Source organism: Lissotriton vulgaris, chromosome 4_1, assembly GCF_964263255.1.
Source record: "Lissotriton vulgaris chromosome 4_1, aLisVul1.2, whole genome shotgun sequence".
Taxonomy (NCBI): Eukaryota; Metazoa; Chordata; class Amphibia; order Caudata; family Salamandridae; genus Lissotriton; species Lissotriton vulgaris.
In genome coordinates, this window is record NC_141691.1 from 2061957962 (window position 1) to 2061972999 (window position 15038).

At 47.0% G+C, this 15038-nt stretch overlaps 1 pseudogene across 1 annotated transcript in view; it reads right to left on the reverse strand.

Moving 5' to 3' along the window:
- The window catches only part of LOC147724981 (E3 ubiquitin-protein ligase TRIM39-like), a 225609-nt pseudogene that overhangs the window by 115471 nt on the left and 95100 nt on the right, over positions 1-15038 (reverse strand). Inside the window, exon 4 of the transcript XR_015295280.1 lies at positions 11680-11910. The product of XR_015295280.1 is annotated as an E3 ubiquitin-protein ligase TRIM39-like (transcript). The remainder of the gene's footprint in view (positions 1-11679; positions 11911-15038) is intronic.

A 15038-nucleotide genomic window follows, 5' to 3' on the forward strand; every position in this document is an offset into this window, starting at 1 on the left:
GGTTGGGGATTGAAAGGAGGAGATGATCCTGTTTTTCCGGGAATTTATATTATTTGTGTGAATAGAGCTTACTATAGTTTGCCTAATCACTGGTATGGGACCTGTTATGTGGGCTTGGTCTTTCCTAAAAATTTCCATGTAGATAGAGGTACTAACGGAAAGCATGAGATAGGTAAAGTCTTAAGTTGAAAAAGAAAAGAGAGTGTATTAGAAATAATAGGTGATGTATTTGGAGCACTGATACCAGCAGTGTGAATTTTGTTTAATGCAAATAGAATCAGAAAATTGTCCACAACAGTCGATCGATTATCAACAGACACAGCAGGAGGATTCCTGATGGTTAATACTGAAATGGTTGCTATGAGAGCTATGGTAATGCAAAATCGACTTGCCCTTGATATCATTTTAGCAAAAGAGGGAGGAGTCTGTGGGATTTTAAAGGTGCAACATTGTTGTACGTATATCCCAGATAAAAGTCAGAATCTTGAAAAGTACATTATAAATATAACAGATTTACATAAAGAAATTGAACCACTGGAGGTTGAAGGTGTCCTTGAAAAGTTAGGCAAAAGTTTCTCAGCAATTAAGCATTGGTTTCAAGAAATAGATAGTTCAATTATAGGTAAAATACTAATTCCAATAACAATTTTTGTGATAGTAATTTTCCTGATAAGATTATGCTGTATATGCAAAGGTAGGAGAGATGTTAGAAAGGCAATAAAGAAGACAATTTAAGAACGAAATGCAAGGGAAAGAGAAAAGAATGAAATATAAATTGAAGAAATCAGAGAGAAGATTTTTAAAGATTCAAAGGAGAAAGATACTAGAGTGTAGATGGTACTAAAATGAAGAATTCGAAACATGTTCTGCAAAATTTTCCCAAATTTTGAGAGATATTTGGTGATAAAATCATCAGTTGACGGAAGTGATGGAGGAAGGTGGCAAAACAAAATTTTGTGTACCCCTTGTCAAGTCAATGTTCCATAACGTTAACATTTACTAATAGTGTGTTATGGTGAATTAATCAACAATAGTATAAGATGCACATACATGAACACGTGGGAATACTAATTTTCCCTGCATGAAGCAATACAATTAACTAACTTGTATTGTTATCGTGTTGTGAACTAATGCACAGCTTAAAAATAAATAAACGCAATATGAATGTGCTTACTGTACACGTTATTGTCCTAGAAAGTCGTCAGATATGTAAGTATAAAACGCATTTATGTGGCTTACCTGCTAGGTAATAACTAATAGGGAAACATTAGTATGGTGGGAGGTAAACAGAAGGGCTTTAGTTCCATATTTAACATGAATTTGTGTTTGTATCTATGATAGTTCCAAAAGTGGCCCTGAGGCCTACAAAAACATGGTTGCTCTGGCTAACTGCGAGCAAGTGCTGGACTGCGCATGCGTGCCCAAAGCCTTCCAGCGAGAGTGAGCTGCCTGTACTCGGATGGGAAGTTCAAGGCTGCCTTGCCCTGCAAGCCAGGATGGTTGCCAAAATATGGACAGTCGAGTGTTCCAAACGTGGGAAAGTGATGAGACGTTGCGAGTCAAGGAAGTGACCAGTCCAAAGACTGTCCTAAACAATACCCCTTTATGATTTCGCTGATTCACCGTGAATATGATGTTATAATGGTGAGAAGATGCTCACTCATTCCAAATTGTCCAATCAGAACCCGAATTGGTGATGTTAGATACTTTTTAGATAGATTAAGTTAGGAAATTAGTGTATAAAAAGCCCTGATTTTGCTTAGAGGGTGTCGCTTTTTCGATTTCCTCTTGATCAGTCCCCCACAGCTGGAAAAATGCAGTGGTGAAGGCTCTCCTAAAAAAACCTCAGCTCGACCCATCTGATATGGCAAACTACCGGCCCATATCACTCCTCCCAGGGATTAGCAAGATCACCGAGAAACTGGTGAATAGTCAACTCTCCAGATTTCTCGAGACTAATAACATCCTGCGGCAATCCCAAACCGGGTTCCGTCCGGGACACGGCACAGACACCGCCCTGCTGGCCGTCATCGAGGAAGCAAGGCGCATTCTAGACTCAGGGGGATCAGTGGCAGTGATCCTCCTGGATCTGAGTGCCGCCTTTGACACGGTTAATCACCAGGTCCTCCTTCACCGACTGGCTACAGCAGGGATCACAGGGATGGCACTCAAATGGATAGAGTCCTTTCTCACTGGACGCACGTTCCAGGTTTGGGACGGCGAATTCCACTCGGCCACACTCCCACTCACCAGCGGGGTTCCTCAGGGCTCCTCCCTGAGCCCCACACTTTTTAATGTGTACATGGCCCCCTTGGAAGATGTGGTTACACCATACGGGATAAAAATCGTGAGCTACGCTGACGACACACAATTGGTCGTCTCCCTCTCCCAACTTGACGACCACCCAGACAAATTACCAAACTGTCTCACCGAAATTCACGGGTGGATGTGTGAATCGTCATTAAAACTCAACGGTTCCAAAACCGAGGTGATGCTCATGGGCAAACAATGGGCGACCATCCCCCCGGCAATCTGGCCAGACGTGTTCGGGGAAATCCCCTCCCCGAAACACGAAATCAAGACCCTCGGAGTCTGGCTAGAACCCGCCCTTTCAATGAAGACCCAAGCGGCCAAAACCGCCGGAACCTGTCTTGGGCTTCTGCGAACTGTTCGCAAAATTCTCCCCCTCCTACCGCCCGTGTCCAGGAAACTACTTGTACAGGGCCTCATATTGTCTCGGCTAGACTACAGCAACCTGGTGTACCTTGGTGCGCCGGAAGCCACATTAGCGAGACTGCAAAGAACCCAGAACGCTGCAGCCCGCCTAATCATGAGCGTTCCTCCTAGAGTATCCGCTAAACCCGCCATCAAGGCGCTGCACTGGCTGCCAGTCCGCCAAAGGGTGGAGTTTAAGGCCATGTGCACGGCCCATAAACTAATCAATGGATCGGGACCTGCGATCCTTAGGGGCCTGGTCACCCCCTACATTGCACCAAGGGCCCTACGGTCGGAGAACGAGCACCTGGCCAACATCCCTAAATTCAAGAAAACACGTACTGGAGGCCGACGTTTTTCTGTCAAAGCGTCCACTGGGTGGAATTCTCTCCCACGCTCCCTCAGACTGGAGCCCAACCACCTGACATTCAGGAAAAAACTTAAAACCCTTCTATTCCCTAAATAAACCCTCCACCTCTCTCCCCCTCAGTAGGACTCATTGTTAACAGCGCGGGGATGCCCTCGGGTCACCAGGCGCTATACAAATTGCTAAATAAATAAATAAATAAGTGCTGTCGGATTGCAGATCAATTCCTGGATGTAAGATACTTTGACTTATTTCTTGTTTTCTTTGCAGGACTGAAGGATAAGATGAGGGCGTTAGTTAGGGATGTTAGGAGAGAATGAATTTGGAACTATCTATTCTTTGCTAAACTTTTAACTGACTTCTAAATAAACAACTGTTTTCTGAGCTCTAAATAAAATGATCATTTTTTTAAATAAAGTTTAAAATCTTTGCTGAATAAAGAATGAATCAATGCCTAATCATCAGACATATTAAAATGTTGCTTTTAATAAAATTGGGAAAATGGAATATTAAAGCTGGTCTTGTGATTTTCCTATGCCTGATTTTCTTTCTAGCAGATCCATTGTCACTATGGTGGTGTGTCTGAATAAAATTCATGTTTGATTAAAACCATGGTAAATCGTATAAAACTGTAAGTGTAAATAATAATTGGTTAAATGGGTTTAGACACTCCGCCAAATGTTACAGCGTTACTCCTATGTGTTTCACCAAAATCCTTGAAGCCGAATTAAGTGAACAGAGTAAATGTGCAGCGTTATGGGCCCCACTGACGTATGAATATGTGTTAGGAGGTTTCAGGCAAAAGGTGATGCTGATTAGAAATATTTTTGGGAGTTCCGCTGTAGCACATCAGGCTGTGATACTCTGCTCGGAGCGTAGACTGACTGGCCCCGTGAAAATCCCCCCCTCCCCGACGCCCGTCGCCAGCATCCTCCTACTTGGACCCTGCCAGCGCCCACATGCTTCTCTCCCACAGTTTTGTTCCCCTTGTTCTTAGGTGCCTCCACTGTATGAACAGTACAGACCTCGATCCTACGCTTTCGAGGCGGGATCCTACATACCTGCAGTTACCCAATGCCCCATTAGGAGTGCAGACTCGCTGCTTCCCGACCTGCGAACATATATGTACGATTTACACTGATTATCCTTGGAAATTGTAATTTTGCACCAGTTGTATAAAAACAAGAAAACGTTGCGCGCTTGGCTGTTCGTGGCTGAATGTTGAGGCCACGTCAGTAGATCATTTACACTGTACTTGTATACTTTAATGCAACAATAAAACAAATGTCAACAAAAAAAAATCAGGCTGTGATACTCTGAATGTGCTCTTATGACATCAGGCTGTGATACTCTGAATATGGTTGCATGGCATCAGGCTGTGATATTCTGAATGTGGTTTCATGACAGCAAGCTGTGATACTCTGAATGTGGTCTCATGACATCAGACTGTGATAGGAAGCAGTTATACTCTGAATTGGGTCACATTACATCAGGATGTGATATTCTGAATGCGGTCAAATGACATCAGGCTGTCATTTTCTGAATGCGGTCACATGACATCAGGCTGTGATATTCTCAATGTGGTCACATGACAGCAAGCTTTCATCGTCTTATTTGGAGTCACATGGCTAAATCTTTGATATTCTGAATAGGGTCAAATTATATCGCAGTCTGTGATGTTATGAATGATTTCCAAGACAGCACAGCTTTTTGTATAAGGCTGTCATCATACAATGGGTACTATAAATGGAACTTATCAGTGTATATTATTGTGCTGTCACCATATAGGGAGTCCCTGTACATTGACCCATCATGTTTTGCTGTATGAATACAAGAAATCGCTGTAAATTGTCTCTGTCTGCGTCATGAGTGGGGCTATCAGAATATAAGGATACATGTAAATAGAACCTGTCTGCTTATTGTGTGGAGATACCTTTGTACCAGGGGATCACCGTGAATTGACCCTATTTCACAGTTGCATTGGCTTCTGAGCATACAAGCATTGAATTCAAACTAAACATGTCTATATATTATGTTGGGCTGTCATCAACCCATGGCTCACTGTGAAATGGCCTACCTCTGTGTTGAATTGCCCTGTGAACATACAAGGGTTCTGTTGGACTTGGCCCTTTTTGCAGGGTCATCCCTGAACTTTTTGCCTTCCTCTTGTATTTTTTCTGACCTGTTTTTGTTGGTTTTATGACTCTGGGCACTTTTTCACTGCTGAACATTGCTAACGTGCATATACTCTCCTATGGTAAATTGATGTATGGATTAGTGACTCCATGATTGGCTGGTTTGGTTTACTTGTCACAACCTAGTACAGTGCACTGTGTGTACCCAGGGCTTGTAAACCAAATGCTGCTGATGGGCTTGCAGCACTCTTTGTGCCACCCTCAGAAGCAGCCTGTAAAGTGCGTCTCAGGCCTGCCATTGCAGAGCCTGTGTGCAGTCTGGGACTGCCATGTCGACTTGGCAAGTGCACCCACTTGCCAGTCCCTAAACCCTCCCTTTCCATCATATTAATCACCCCTATGGTAGGCCAAATGGCAGGGTGCATTGTAGGTAAAAGGTAGGACATGCCCTGATGTGTGTGGCATGTCCTGATAGTAAATTACAGCCTATTTCGTTTTTCACTATTGCACGGCTACCTGTTCGCAATGGGCCAGAATGGCCAGTTTGATTGTAATATCTTATAATCCTAACTAACTCAGGGACATAGGTAGGAATTCAAGTTTAGTATGCCTGAACTCCTCAGAAGGATAAAATACATCTTTTAGTGAAGTTGGTTTTAACAGTCTGTGTTTGAAAATACCACTTTTAGAAAGTAGGTATTTTCTTGCCTAACTATCCAAGCCTGCCTCTGCTAGGTTGTGTATTCCTTGTCTGGAGTTTGAGTGACAGGGGCTGGGGGATTCCAAGAGACAGGGTGAGTCAGCACCTGGCTAAATAGGGAGATCTGCATGTAGATGGGTGGGAGGAGTTGCACCTGGGGCCTGAATAGGGCTGTTCCTGCCTGCCTTCCACAATGCTGGCTCCACCTCCTGTGATGCGTCTGATGTCCCTGGCCTACACTGTGAAAGTAAGAAGGAGTTTTGTCAACAAAGTGCCCCAGGACTGCACAGAACTGGTTTGGACTGGGTACAGGACCCTCTGCCTTCAGAGGACAAAGGATTTGTTAGTATAAATATGGGGACCCAGACTGCAGAACTTTAGATCACTTTTGGGGAAACAAGAAGAACCTTTGCTGAGGAGAGGAACCAGAGAAACTGAGGAGGAGACTATCCCTACGGGGGGATTGGCCTGCATTGGTTGCCTGACTGCCAAAGAAAGGAGAAAGGAACTGTGTGTGTACTTTCATCAACTTGTGAAGGATCTCCAAGGGCCTGAGACAGAGCTTGCCTCCTGCTGAAGTCTCAGGGACAACAGACTTCACCAACCAGCTCCCTTGAGTTCCCGTTCTGGGAATTGGAAGTGCCTGCTGCGGTGCGGGACTTTCCAAGAGACTGTATGTCGCAGGGAACTGGAAACGCGACTCAAGATGAAGAAGCGGGTCACCACCGCAGCCGGGGTTGTCGCATCACCGGAGAAGCGTGTCACAGGGCCTGTTGTGGCTCAGAAGAATTGTTGAGTCTCCGCACGGCAGTCGGACGTGCATGCATCGTGTTGCATCAAGGAGAAGACGCCATTTTGTTTCATTGCACCGGATCTTCATCGCATCACGGCATTGCTGGTCACATCGCCACGGAAGAGCAGTAAGAAACTGACGCATCACTTCCCCACGCTGAGAAGAACTGACGCATCCCCTACACAGCAGTAGGGACCTGACGCATCACCATTCTTGCATGTAAGGAACCGATGCATCACCTTCCCTGCAACACTTTCATTGTATAGCGTTAAGCATCCAAAGGTACATTGAACTCAAAGTGTCGCATTTACCATCTAAAAGAGAACTAAGCAATTTCTACGATTTTTTAAGTACAGTATTGTGGATTTTTGTCGTTTGTGGTCTTGTGTTAAGTCTATATAAAAGTACATATTTTTATACTACAACTTGTGTGGTGCTCATCTGTAGTGTTGTGACTGGGTTACTGTATGTGTTCACAAAAGCTTTACGCACTGCCTCTGAGATAAGCCTGTCTGCTCGTGCCAAACTACCAAGGGGGTGACCAGGGGTTATTTTAGTAGCTTATCCCCCTTACCCTGACTAGACGCAAGGGTTCCTATTTGGTCACAGGTACCTTCCTCTGCCAACTAGAGACCCCCAAATCTAACATTGGTTGTCAGCGGTGAGGATTTGGACACTGCATTTGTGACTCATATACAGTGATTTGTGGACACTACTAGTGAGTGCAGCCCAAACTCTACCACATACTTTTGGTTGATTGTTTTTCCTGGGATTTCCTATTTTTGCCAAGAACTGCCAAGTTTAATCACCATGAGTAAAACAGCATCCATTGCATCTGTGGATTATGATTTTGAAGAGGAGAAACTAGAAAGCTACAATGTAAAACAGCTGAAGCACTTCTGCAGGAGGTTTAAAGTTGCTATGACCTGTCTCTCCAAGAAGGATGAGTTCCAAAAGGCGCTGAGGGCCTGGGTGGAAGCAAGGCACACCCCTGAGCATGTGGAGGGGGCTGAGAATGCAGATGAGCAGCTGGAAGGGCCATTGGGTCCTGGGGGGAGGAGAGCCCCTTCCCCAGTAGGTAGCAGTGTTTCTGCCAAGGGCCTGTCCCCAGAAGAGCTGGAGGACAGGAAAAAGAGTAGGATGCATGAGATGGAGTTGACCAAGCTCAAGTTGAATGAGTAGTTAGAATTTGAGTTGCATACTAGGAACTTAGCCCTAGAGGAAAAGAGAATGCAGTTTGAGCATGAGTTGAGAATGAGGGAGCTTGATGTGGAGCTTGAGAGGCTTGAGGCCATGAGGGTCTCAACCCAGAAAAAATAAATGTGTGTGAGCTTTGCTGAGTTGGAGGTGGAATCCAGCTCAGATGGTGGCAGCGAAATTGAATTTCCTAGTGCTGATGGAATAGTACACACGCCTAGAGATATGGAGCCTGACTTGAAGGAGGGGGTTGACATACACCAGGAGGTTCAAGGACATGAGATAGCTCCAGTAGTGCGCAGTGTCTCTGAGGTAAATGGGGAAACTGACACAGGGGTTCATGGTCTTAGTGGTGGGAGGGACACTCTACTGACTCTAGATGAGAGGTACAGGGAAAGGGGTTCCCCCAAAGTCCTGTATATGGGTGTGAAGACCGCCCAGAAGAGTGTGGGTTGAGTGACAGAGACAGACAGATCCTGTCTTGCCAATCTCAAGAGAGTGGTGTGAAGTATGTGTGCAAGGCACTGAATTGAGAGGTGAAGGATAGTTTAGTTAACCCTGGTAGGGGGATGCATTATCCAATCGTGGGAGACCATATTGTAAGTCCCTGTTTTCCAGAACTATTCCAACACCTTTTGGAGAGCGAGTTCTCTGACCCCAAGGAGCTCACATTGGAGGAAGACACTTTGGTGGATTCCAGAGGCTCTGGAGAGGCATTGGGAGTGAACCTAAGAGGAGTGGCTCAGGTATCTTCCAACCCAGAGTGGTGGGAGAGGTTTAGAGTAGCCCAGCTAGGTCCCGTTGTAGTGGGAGGGTTGTCGGGCCTCACGTCCTGTCTCCAAGGAGAAGGAGTGAGAATGGGATGCATCCCAAAGTGCCCCAACCTCAGTCTCAGGACCTGGATGGTTCCTTAAAGGAACACCTGGTAGGGAGCCGAGACGTTAGTAGTAGTCCAATGGGGGATCACCTAGTGTCAGGAGAACATGAAGTGTCTGTAAGTGGACCTCCGTCAGTTCTGGACCTCCGTCAGTTCTGGTGACCTCCGTCAGTTCTGGTTTTCTGGAGTGCCACTCCTAAGTGGAGGGTGCAGAAGTCCAGATTGTGGGGTGAGAGGGGGAGAGTCCCCAGTGGAAGAAACAGTGGGTCAGGGGCCAGCCAGAAGGGCTGAGTCTCCAAGGAGTGACCATGGTGATGCCGCTTCTGGCCTGGAGGGTCTTAATGCTCTGTCAGGTAGACAGGAGGCTGGAGAACCGCGCCAGGCAGACTCTTACACACCTCTAGAGGATTGCATTTCCTTTGGGGGGGTTGGTGTACCCCTCCGGAAGTCCTGTGTTGCCAGGCACAGGTCCAGCCTAAGGGTACATACCCTGGGTTGGAGGGCCAGGTTCAGTGTGTCACCGCTGACCTGGATGAGGGGGCTACTGTAATCAGTGTCCCTATCAGTTTGTCTTCTGGTGGTGCCACTCCAAGTGGAAGGGTGCAGAACTCTGGAAGGGGAAGCAGAGGGAGGGAGTCCTCGCCTCTGACCCCGGTTCAACTGGAGGGTTTAGACCATAGGTTGGAGGGCCAGGTTCAGGGTGTCCCCCCTGACCTGGAGGAAGGGGCAACTGCTAACAGAGCCCCTACCAGTTTGTCTTGTGGGGGCACATCTCCAGGTGGGAAGGTGCAGGACTCCAGAAAGGGGGGTGGGGAGAGGGAAGCCTCACCCCTGACCTCTGCCCAGTCTAAGGGTACAGCCCCTATGCTGGGATCCCAGTTGAAGAATAGAACCCCTGAACTTGGGGGGCGAATTGTGCAGGACACCTGCTACAGGCACCCTAACAATTCTGGAAGGGGGTACTGCTCCAGGTGGGAGGGTACAGAGCCCGAAGGAGGAGGACCGGGTGTAGGAGAGCCACTGCCGGGTACAGGCCTGGGGCTGGTGGGTCAGTGTCTGGATGCCACAACTGACCTGACAGGAGGGATAGTGGACAAAGGGTGCCAAGCACATGGGGCTACTGCCCCCGCCCTCTGACACCACAGAGGTTTGAGAGACCTGAGAGGCATAAGGTCTGGGTCTCATCACTGACTACTGTCAGTGGCCACTGTGGCTTGCTGTCTGTCTGTTGGAACAAACATGTGTGCAAGCTAAGGTTAGGTGCTGCACAGGTGGTGTCCATAGGTGAGCAGAAGGGTTCCCTATGGGTTAGCATTGTGGGCCCTGAGAATATGGACAGAGGAATCCACATAGGATCAGATTGGCGTAGAACTGGAGTTTGCCCCTGCATTTGCGGGCCAAAGTCCATGTTCTATAGTCCAAAGCAGAGAAGCCCATCAAGGTAGTGATTGGTCTACCATGCGTTTTGGCTGGAAGGGGGTTGTGTTGGACTTGGCCCTTTTTGCAGGGTCATCCCTGAACTTTTTGCTTTCCTCCTGTATTTTTTCTGACCTGTTTTTGTTGGTTTTATGACTCTCAGCACTTTTTGGCTGCTGACCAGTGCTAGAGTGCATATGCTCTCCCTATGGTAAATTGATGTATGGATTACTGACTCCATGATTGGCTAGTTTGGTTTACTTGTCAGACCCTAGTACAGTGCACTGCGTGTGCACAGGGCTTGTAAACCAAATGCTGCTGGTGGGCTTGCAGCACTGGTTGTGCCACACACAGAAGCAGCATGTAAAGTGTGTCTCAGGCCTGCCATTGCAGAGCCTGTGTGCAGTCTGGGACTGCCATGTCGACTTGGCAAGTGCACCCACTTGCCAGTCCCTAAACTTTCCCTTTTCTGTATATTAGTCACCCCTATGGTAGGGCCAAGGGCAAGGTGCATTGTAGGTAAAATGTAGGACATGCCCTGATGTGTATGGCATGTCCTGATGGTGAATTGTAGCCTATTTTGTTTTTCACTATTGCAAGGCTACCTGTTACCCACAGGCTAGAATGGGCAGTTTGATTGTAACATTTTATAATCCTAACTGACTCAGGGAATTAGGTAGACATTTGAGTTTAGTATGCCTGAACTCGGAATGATAAAATACATATTTTAGTGGAGTTGGTTTTAATATTCTGTGTTTGAAAATTCCACTTTTAGAAAGTAGGTAATTTCTTGCCTAACTATCCAAGCCTGCCTCTGCTAGGTTGTGCATCCCTTGTCTGGAGTTTGAGTGACAAGGGCTACGGGATTCCAGAAGACAGGGTGAGTCAGCACTGGGCTGAATAGCGAGATCTCCATGTAGATGGGTGGGAGGAGTTGCACCTGGGGCCTGAATAGGTCTTATTTTAATGGTGTATCACCCTTACACTGACTAGATGCAAGGGTCCCTATTTGGTCACAGGTACCTACCTCTGCCAAGTAGAGACCCCAAAATCTAACAGGTTCCATGTAGTGAGGCATGTCTGTCTATTGTGTAGGGCTGCCATCAAACCAGGGGTCACTTAAAATTGAGCCTGTTTCTATGTTTTGTTGACCTGTGAACATACAAGAGTGCCCTGTCCTTATGTTTTGCAAACAAGGGCTCCAAGTAAACTGAACCTGTCTGTATATTGTGTTGGGCTATCAAGATGAAAGAGGTCATGTATAATGACTTTGTTTATTGTGCAGGAATGCCAGAATACATGAAATCAGTGTGCACTCTTCATGCCTGTTTCCTGTGTTGGGCTCTCAGATTACAAGAGGTCACAGTGCATTCACCCAGCCTAGAGATCATGCGCATGCCTGTATTGCATTTCACTCTGTACACACGATATGAATGTAACACTTTTGTATTGTATCATATGTATCAAGCTTTGGCTCACCTTCAGGAGGTCCAACGCTGATTCCTTGCATTTCTTTTCTAGATCTGTTATCAGGGAATTGAGAGAGGCGATTTGATTGGACAGTTTGGAGATATTTGCATTTTCTACCATGGAAATTTTCTTATTCAACTCCTCCAGTCTCCAGTACAGTATCTGCTCTTTATCTCTCAAGAGCTGGCGGAGTTGGTGAATCTCAGATGCAATTTCCTCCTTCTCAGCTCTCACCTTGTTCTGTTGACAGCAATAAAAGATGGTTAGATATTGTGAAGTTTCCTAAAAATGTTGTTACCCTTAGTGTGGAAATCCGGGGTTGGAGAGGTTCTATCAAAAACCAAAGCATAAGGGAAAAAAATGCTTTTCTTCAGTTGTGAATTGTCACCTCTTGCTACCTCTCCTTCTGCCGCCTTCTTTCAATCTCACGCTCCCACACTTGCCCTGTTGGTGGATAAGGTGGCTCTTAGCTGTAGAGAGCTGGTGCGCTCACAGCCAGTTTGTAGAGCTGGAGAAAACCTGCGTCTGGGAGTCGCTAGTGACATGAGTGTCAACCACAGCTTGTGTAGATAGACTTTCATGACAGGAAGGGTGTGTGTTATGTGGCAGAAGAAGTCTTAGGTAGGTGGTCTGTGTCTGTAAATTGAATGCAAGCATGTTCACGATTGGCACTATTTATCATGGGAACTCACAAACTTTCTGTCGGGGGCCAAAATTACAGTGTGGTTTGTGGCCGAGGGCCACACCGGTAGGGGTGGGGTCAGTGGGTGGAGGGGCGGGGCTAGAGTAAAAAAATCAAACCCATTTTAAAACATTAGACAATGCGACAATGCTTTATTTCAAAAGCAGATGTAACTACAAAGAACACATTTTGATAATACATTTTTATTAGCTGACAATAGCAGTCTTACGAGGCATTGAATAGCTTCATACACACTTTGACCACAATTCCATAACACTCTCTCTCAGTCAATCAGTCTCTATCCCTCTCTTAGTCAGTCAGTCTCTCTCTCTCTCTCTATCTCTCTCTCTCTCTCTCTCTCTCTCTCTCTCTCTCTCTGTCAGTCAGTCTCTCTCTCTCTTAGTCAGTCAGTCAGTCAGTCTTTCTCTCTGTGTCAGTCAGTGAGTCAGTTTCTCTCTCTCTCTCTCTCTCTCTCTCAGTCAGTCATCTCTCTAAGTCAGTCACTCTCTCTCTCTCAGTCGGTCGCTCTCTATCTCCCCAGTCAGTCAGTTTCTCTCTCTCTTAGTCAGTCAGTCTCTCTCTCTCTCTGTCAGTTAGTCAGTCTTTCTCTCTCTGTCAGTCAGTCAGTCTTTCTCTGTCAGTCAGTCAGTCAGTCTCTCTCTCTCAGTCAGTCAGTCTCGCTCAGTCAGTCACTCTCTTAGTCAGTCTGTCAGTCTCTGTTTCTCTCTCAGTCAGTCAGTCTCTCTCTATCTTAGTCAGTCAGTCTCTCTCTTGGTCATCCAGTCAGTCTTTCTCTATCAGTCAGTCAGTCAGTCAGTCTCTCTCTGTCAGTCAGTCAGTCTCTCTCTGTCACTGTCTCTCAGTCAGTCATTCTCTCACAGTCAGTCAGTCAGTCTCTCTCAGTCAGTCAGTCTCTCTCTCAGTCAGTCAGTCTCTCTCTCAGTCTTTCTCTGTCAGTCAGTCTCTCAGTCAGTCAGTCCCTCTTTCTACTCTCTCTCCTCTCTCTCTCCACTCTCTCTCTAAACTCTCTCTCTCCCCAACCTCTCCCCTCTCTCTCTCTCTCCACTCTCTCTCCACTGTCTCTCTCTCTCTACTCTCCCTCCACTGTATCTCTCTTTCTCCACTCTCTCTCTCTCCACTCACTCTCTCTCCACTCTCTCTATCCACTCACTCTCTCTCTGCTCTCTCTCTCTCTCTCCTCTCTCTCTCTCTCTCTGTCTCCACTCTCTCTCTCCTCTCTCTCCTCTACAGGGGCGTAATAAAGACCCCCGCAGCCCACGCGGTGCGGGGGGGCCCACGAGGACCAGGGGGCCCCCTGAGCACATTGCAGACTGGCTTGAATTATGAGCTTCAACTACGGACCCACCCACGTCGCAGACGTGACAAAATATCTTACAATTACGCGCCGATGTCTCTGCGCGTTTTTCACCCTTGGGGTCACGGTGGCACGCAATTGAAAGTACGTGTCTGGTGAGCGAGGCAAGGCCTCACTGAGGCCAGAGATGACCGAGAGGGACCGCGTGGGCGCAGGCCATCATTTAATTATTCATAGCCTCTGGCATTCTTTCTTGCCCTGTCTTCCGACGCCTGCAGGGATGCATCGTGGGGTGGGCGGGCATCCGGGAATAAAAGTTAAAGTTCATTTTGGCCTCGGTTCCGACCGTTCTGCTGAGTGTAGACTGAGACCGTGATGATTGCTCCAGAGTCCAGTGCGAGGATGTGGGAGTGGCACCTATCCCAACTGCACCGGCGATTTCTTTCAGCTCCTGCCTCCGGTAAAGATTTATATTTTCAAGTCTAAGCTTTTTCCTCGGGGCACTGTTTTATAGCAGTTCTATCTTGCTGGTAATAAACACTCGAGAACTGTAGTTGTTGAGAGTTATTTCTTTATTCCGGAGCACTGGAGACATGTTACGCCACCCTGAGCCGTGGCTCACCATAAGCATCATGGCCGCCCTTCCGGTTCCGGTCGTCCAGTCCCCGCAACCACTAGACCGTCACCACATATCTCCCCCCTTTAACACAATGAACAAAACAACAGAACAGTCTTACTTGGTGCTCATGATAAAGTCTTCAAACTTCTTGGGGACCCTCACGACTCTGCCTGCTCTCGTTCTCTCCATCCCCTTCACGTACTGTCCATCTCCCATTCCGTGGGAAGTCTCCTGCCAACTCCCTTCAGAGGTACATTCTCGTTCTTGTTCTGTGCACCTCCTGTCAACCTCTTTGCTAACGCCTCCTCGGGTTGTCTCTGCTCTCTTTTCTTTGTCCTTCTCATCTCCTGTATTGAATATCGGGCTCTCCTTCACCTCTTCCTCTCCTACGTCTTCTCCTCTGTGTTCTTCTGTACCTCCTTCACGATGCAGTTCATCTTCCATTGTCTCTTCCCAGTTAAGAATTTTATTGCATCTAGCCATCCTGTCTTGCGATCACACTTTGCCATCGCTGAGAAGTGCTGATCGGGTGTACGGCTCGATGACTTTGAGAGGGGGGGTGAACTTGCTTTCTCCCTTCCGTTTCATGATCGCCAGTTTCACCCTCACCCATTCTCCCTTTTCCAATGTCTTTCCTTGCGCACTGCGCCGTTTATTGTAATGTTCAGCATATGTTGCCTGTGCTTCCTCAATATTCCTTTTTATCACAGCCGGAGACCACTTACTTTGCACCACCATGTGCCTCCATGCTA